The sequence below is a fragment of the Ursus maritimus genome, unplaced genomic scaffold, assembly GCF_017311325.1.
Source record: "Ursus maritimus isolate PB19 unplaced genomic scaffold, ASM1731132v1 scaffold_5, whole genome shotgun sequence".
NCBI classification, from domain to species: Eukaryota; Metazoa; Chordata; class Mammalia; order Carnivora; family Ursidae; genus Ursus; species Ursus maritimus.
Window position 1 is genome coordinate 15,582,593 of NW_024426663.1, and position 6,788 is coordinate 15,589,380.

The 6,788-nt window shown below is 40.6% G+C and overlaps 1 protein-coding gene across 2 annotated transcripts in view; it reads right to left on the reverse strand.

The window, feature by feature from the left end:
* Positions 1-931, reverse strand: part of SLF1 (SMC5-SMC6 complex localization factor 1) — a 71,689-nt gene extending 70,758 nt beyond the window's left edge. For both annotated transcript variants that reach the window (XM_008700866.2, XM_008700865.2), the window contains exon 1: positions 189-931. The gene's annotated coding sequence lies outside the window, so the exon portion shown is untranslated. The remainder of the gene's footprint in view (positions 1-188) is intronic.
* Between the last annotated feature and the right edge of the window lie 5,857 nt (positions 932-6,788).

Sequence of the window (6,788 nt, forward strand, 5' to 3'; positions counted from 1 at the left end):
AGCTCAGCGAGTCCGGGCCAGTGGGAACGAATGGTGGCTGCGGAAGGCAGGAGAACCAAGCACCGCCGGCGCTCAACCCCAGCCCCTTCCCAATCTCAAAGCCGGGAGCCACAGAAACTTTGGGGGCATGTTGGAAACGACCCCAGAGAGTCAGGGTACACTGTGTCTTCCAAGCTGAGGCCCTTTACCTTCCCTGCCGAAGAGTCTGAGATGCTTCCCTCGGGTGGCGGTGGTGATTGGGGAGACGACTGCCGCTGCAGCACTCGCAGCCTCACTAATCCGGGCTCTGGGAAATAATTTCCCGCCGCGCGCTAGGCGGCCCCGGAAACTATTGTAGCATTTCCGGGTGGTTGTCAGTGACGCTCTCGAGCCGTCGTCAGGGTGGTCTGAGCGGGTGGCTGGCTGGAATCTGGCGGGCGGGCCAGGCTCCTGCTGTATCTATGCCAGACGTGGGAGAGACTGGTAAGTGATTTTTCTACGTTGCCTCCTGGGCCTGATATTTCCGGCCGGTCGGGGCGCCGTGTAGCATCTTGGCAGGACCAAGAAGTGAGCGGGAGAGAGTTAAACCAGGAGGTGTCTGTATCCAACCCATGGCGCTTGATCCCCTGCTGCTGGAAGAGGCCCTACGACTTCGGTTTACCGCCTTCTCCACTAGCCAAATCCCTCCCCAGCTTGGAACTCGACGTCGGATCCCCAAGTGAGGCCGAAGACCATGTATACAGCGACTTGTAGTGCCAAGTCTTTTTTCCAGTATTCGAGGAGTATCATTACTCTCCCATTGTCAGGGTTTAGTTACCCTTGATTGCCGAGAGCTAATTTACCATCCTTGACCTGAGTACTGTTTCCATTGCCCTGGGTCGCACCTCTTAGGAACGTTTTAGACTTGGGATGAGGGAGTAGTTGTGTTTAGAATTAAACGTTCCCGCCGCTGTTTGAATTGGGTAAGAAGGGGCTTTGTTTTCCTGACTACCCTGAGCTAATGGGCTTTACATACACGTTTTAGTTTTTGGAACCTGTAATCAAGAAGTAGATGTACTTTCAGAACGAGTGCTCGTGCTCTGCTCCAGGTTTCTTAGATCATGAAGGATTCAGGAGAATTTGGGAGGGAGGTCTGAGGTAACCACAATAGTTTTAAGGAGAAAATTGCTTCGGACGGAGGGAGAATGTGAGAAAAGGTGTTTTTCCAAACGAAGATTTGAACGAAGTGATGTAGGGAACATGGCTACTTCTCTCTTGTGTAATGCAGTTTCTTCAGGTAAGTAGTTTCCCCACCCCACCTTATATTTAAATCATCACTTTTCCCCCTAAATGGCAGCTAATTTTGATCCCCCTAAACAGCCAGTTCCGAAAGAGTTCTCGAAATTACTCTACCATGAAGAAAAATGGAGTGTGTTCAATTTAAAGCCCCTGATACATTAGCCAAATTCCTTGTTACCTTTTGAGTAATGCAAACTTATTGAGGACAGCGCATTGCTATTCTAATTTTGTTGGATAATAGTTCAGCTAACTTTTACAATCTTATTTGGTCCCAATTTTGCAATGTTTATTTAATCTGTTATTTCTCCAGTTGAAAGGATTGTAAGTAATTTAAGGGAAGTTACAGGTTTTTATATAGCAAGTAGCTTTTTAGACAGGCAGTATTTTTTTTAATTCTTGCTCTTGATTTGTGTTCTTTCAAATTAATATAGCTAACCACTAATACCACGAATAGCTATGGTTTGCCAGGCACTTTACATTCCTTAAAGTTACTACTGTCCTAGAAGTTATGCTACTCCTATTATGCAAACATTTTATACTGAGACTCAAAGACATTGTAACTGAGACTGAAAGATGTTCTCACAAATTATATAATTAAATGACACAATTGAGATTTGAACATAGTTGACCGAACTCCAAACTTTGGCTCTTTTTACTGTTCTTATAAATATCGCCAACACAAATCATTCTTTTTACTCTGGTAAAATTGAATAGGCAATATGTCACATTCAAAAGTGAAATCGATAGCAAAACTAAGTATAAAGAGATTTTAGGGATGTGTTAATGGGTTAAGGAATTCCTTAAATTAATGTATTAAGGATTAAGGAATGTGTTAAGTATTTAAGATATTACCATAGAGTAACTGTGACATATGAGTAACCCATTTTTTTTTCTTGGCCAGTTTTATCATCATCACTTAAATATAAATAATCTCAAGACCATCAATGTATAGGTGACTCTAAGTCCAGAATATCAGATGTCTCTTCAGTCAGCTTTGCACACAAGCGGACACACACACACGTGTGTATATGTGTGGAGAAAAAGAAAAATGAGTGAATGGTCACAAACTTCATAAAACTGAACTTGGTAATGCCTGTAAGGAATTGTTATTTACTGGTTATTAGCAAAACTGTTATATTTCATTCATGTAACCCTCAGGCAGATGGTGCTTATCACACATTTTAAGGGAGTATCCTTAATTAAACATATGCATTCCAGCATTCTATTTTATGTAGAGAAGTAGAAATAGCCTAATTGTCAGGGAATTTACTAAAATCTCATTAAAATGACCAGTATTATAACATAGAACTTAATTATAAAGAGTATCTTGCATAGACACAAGTATATATATACACCTAGTCTCAAATACTTAATGTGCATTTTTTTTTACATTTATTAATTTCACTGTCCCAAAGATATTTGCTTTGCATATCCCATAGGTAGATCTCAGCGATGTTTTGTTTCCAGTCAAATTTCAGTGCTTATGAAGATCGAGATTGTATCTGTTTTCTCCATTATCTCATATCCAGCATTTAGCTCTGTGTCTGGCATATAGCAGGGGCTCAATAAACATTTATTGAAGGAATGATGATTACTTTTTAAAATGTAATTTATCCATAGAGAAGTATTTGTGCGTTTTTTAAAAAGGGTCTTACCATATAAATAAACATTTATCATTACTCACTTTGATGCTGAAATGTAATGTCCACTCTACATTCATCCATAAAATGCTATGTGGTCACCTGCAAAGAAAACTGGACAGTGAGATAGGCGATAAGAGAATACCTAGCATTTATTGTTGCTTACTCTCTGCTATGTAGTGTTACATTTTATCCTCACAGAACTATAGGGTAAGTATTATTATCCTTGTTTTACAGATGAGAAAACTGAAGCCAAGACAAGCTTTGTACATCGTTCTATGTTACCACAGTCATTAAATGCCAGAGCTGTGATGTGAACTGTTGTTCACTTCAGAGGCCATTATCATAACCGCTTTGCTATACTGCCTCCAATTGGATTTTAATCCTGGCTCATCTACTAACTAGGTGTATACTCGGGGAAATTTATTTCTCTAAGGATCATTTCTCAAATATTCAGATGAATACTTAGGAGTCAGCTAACTTCAGAGGATTTTACAGCTGGAAGGGACCTTATAGATCAGTTAATCTGACCCCAAAGGTGTTATAGATTAAAAATTTGAGAATATACAAAACAGGAAAAAAATGCCCATGATTCTACTCCAGCCACAACCCAGCACCTGCCTATTAGCTGTTCCCCCCCACCAGTCTGTTCATCTGGTTGGGGAGCAATCCTTTCCTTCCTAGTGAGTAGACACCTATGACTCAGGGCTCAGGCCCAGTTGAAAGTGGGAGAGGACCCTGAGGGGCCATCAAGCTTCCTATTTTGGGGACTCCACCTTGAGAGGACATGGTGTGGGGATTGGTTTATAAACACCTTGTTCTAATAGGGTGGGAGCTGGGCCCTGGCACCTAGTGGAGATGCATTGGGGGTTTTGGTTTGGCTGGGGGTAGGGATTCTCTCAGGCTATGAGGTCTTCTTGTCTCCATGGCTCCTGCCCCTTTCTGTGACTCTGAGCAACCACCTGCCCCTCTCTGAGCACCACTTTCCCCATCTGAAGTCGCATAGTGGGTTGGGTAGGGGACACTTAGCTCTCTCCTCCCATTAGTGGCTCCAGGACCTCCACGATGGAATCAGTCATGGGTCTCCTCTTCCTGACTTGCTTGTGCTTAGATCCCTAGTATTGCCCCTCTGGAAGATCTTCCCCATGCATATCTACAGAAAAAACAAACACCAAAAACAGCACCCCACCTGTCTTCCGATACTTGAATACACTGCTGAGTTACTTCGACATCCAGCTCCGACCGACATAGAGCACGCTATTGCTAGGCTGTGTCATTTTAAAGGCTGGGAAACAACCAGGAATTAATCATTAGAACTGATGATTTTGCAGACTGCTGACTCACCTCATCAGGTGACCCTGGTTAAGGAAAATGTTTGAGTGGTGCAGTCAAAAGACTGCAGCTGAATCGAGATAAAGGTAAAAATCAGCAAAGTAATATTAAAAAGCCTCTAGAAGTGTGAAAAGAACACTGCTTTCCAGCTTCAACTGCTGATATGTTATTGGAGACAGGTTTTTGAAACAGTGCTCCAGCTATTTATTTCCCTGTAAGCTTTGGTTAAAGTACAAGTAAATAAGGAGAGAGGTGGCTCAGGAAAGAGTAGTGTATCTATAATATGTATGTATATGAAACATATATAGCTGTTTAAATCATTTGTGGATTCTTTGCTGAATAACATTCTCAAGAAAATTAGCTAAAACTAAACAAAGACATTGTCATTTTGATTAATTAGGGAGAGCAGTATAATGTAAAGCAGCTGAATTCAGAGAAGACCTGCATATGAACTCAAATTCATGAACTTAAATATGATTTGGAAGGAGTTACATTCTTTGAGCCCCAATTTGTTTATCTGTCAAGTGGTAATATCAACTTTACAAATTTAATAGGATTAAGTTTGATAGTGTGTGAAAACACACAGGAATCAGAAAAAGTGTTATTAGGGATTTGTCTAGTTTTGTTGTGGTTTACTGTAATCTAATTGCTTTAAAATAAGGTGGGGGACACCTGGGTGGCTCAGTCGATGAAGCGTCCGACTCTTGATTTCACCTCAGGGCTTGATCTTAGGGTCGTGATTTCAAGCCCTGTGTTGAGCTCCACATCCAGTGTGGAACCTACTTAAAAAAACTAAGGTCTGGGGCTCCAACTGGGAAGTCAAACTGTTCAAATCCCAGGTCTGTCACTAGTTGCGTGACTCTGGGAAAGGTACTTTTGTGCTCCTAGTATTTCCTTATTTGTAAAATGGAAATAGTAATAATGTGTTCAGAAGCCTGTGTGAAGATTAAATAATGGTGTGCACAGTTTAATATGGTGGCTGGACTTGGAAGTGCTTTCTTTGTTCGCTCAAATTCCCAGAGACGCAGATGCTAAGAGGGGATTAGATGTGCTAGAGGTTTATTGGGGAAAAGGCCCCTGAAGGATAAAGGAGAGGGAGTAAGAGTAGGAGGGAAGTGCCTTCAGGCCTCAATGCAGGTCAGACAACCTGTGAAAAAAGAGAAGGAAAGGAGGAAGGGAGAGAAGAAGAGTGAGAAGAATGTCAAACTGCCGCACTATTCGAAGAAAGCTTCAGCGGGCCAATGGGGAATATGTGTTCCAAAGTCATCCGTTAGAGGAATCCCATGTTCCCACAGTGCTCAATATAATGTTAGCTATTAGTAAAAACAATTGATAGTTGTCACATGCTGTAATTTACAAGTGTTTAAATTTCAACTCTTGACTTTTACTGCCGGCCCCAACCTCTAAGAAAGGTACAATCCCAGCCAGCCAGTGACATCATTAACATTTGAGGCACATGTTCTTAGAGGAACAACTTCTTATATTTTATAGTATACTTTCGTTAGCCAGAGAGCAGCTAAGGAATCAAAAGTTCCAAATAACAGTTGGAAATAAAACATTAGCTAAGCAACTGATTTTTCAACATTAGGTAGTTAAATAATATGCTGTTTAAATTTCTAAATTCAGGTAGCCAATAAATAAACAGTCCCAAAAACCTGAGTAGTGTTAATATCCATCGCTTGACTATTAGCCCAAACGTGAATATCCCTTTTTCTTCCTCCCAAAGATACCTCTGTGGTTAAAAAGGTCATGATATTAGACTTTTGTAGATCACCCCTAGCCTCTTTTGTTGTTCTTACTAAGCAATTGTAGACATCAATCAATTCAATGCTTTTCAAGTGGCCAGTTAGAATCCATCAATTTGGTGAGTACTAGCCTGTGTTTTTATTTCAGATGTATGTGACTTTAGGATTCGAATATAAAATGTGGTCGTTACTGTGAATTAGAGTCGAATTTTCAAAGCAGGAGATTTAGACTAACTTTTTTATCTTACAAATGAAGACTAAAAAGGTAGTTTAACTTGCCCAGATAACTCAGGAAACATGTGACCTGAGCCAAAAGTTAGGTCTTAAGAATCTAAATTTAGGGCTCTTTTTGACCATGCTTCCAAGAAAAGACTTATTGTTTGCTCTATTTAGGGGACATAATTGCTCTATTTTCTAGTTGGTTAATATGGCCGTCCTTTTCTGTCACATTATTTGTTTGCTAAGATTTACTGAAAAGGCTCTTCTCTGACCGTTCAGTGTCAGAGCGGTTGTACAGCTGAAGTTGTTTCTAGCAGTTAGCAGCCATGCCACGTCACCTGAATTTACTTTCCATTTTCCCTTTGGGGAACTGCAGCTAATCCAACAGTGTAGGTCTGGAGTTTACCTAATTTAAACTGAGGAGTGATAGGAGCTATTTTGGGGAGCATTCTACTGAAGAAGTCTTAATTTTTACTAATACCAGTGAATATTATTCTGTGCTTCATTGTCATGACATTCTTTACCCCTGTTCCTTGCTTTTTTAGACTTCAGCTCACTAAATAATATTTTTTAAATGCAATTGGTGTATAATCCA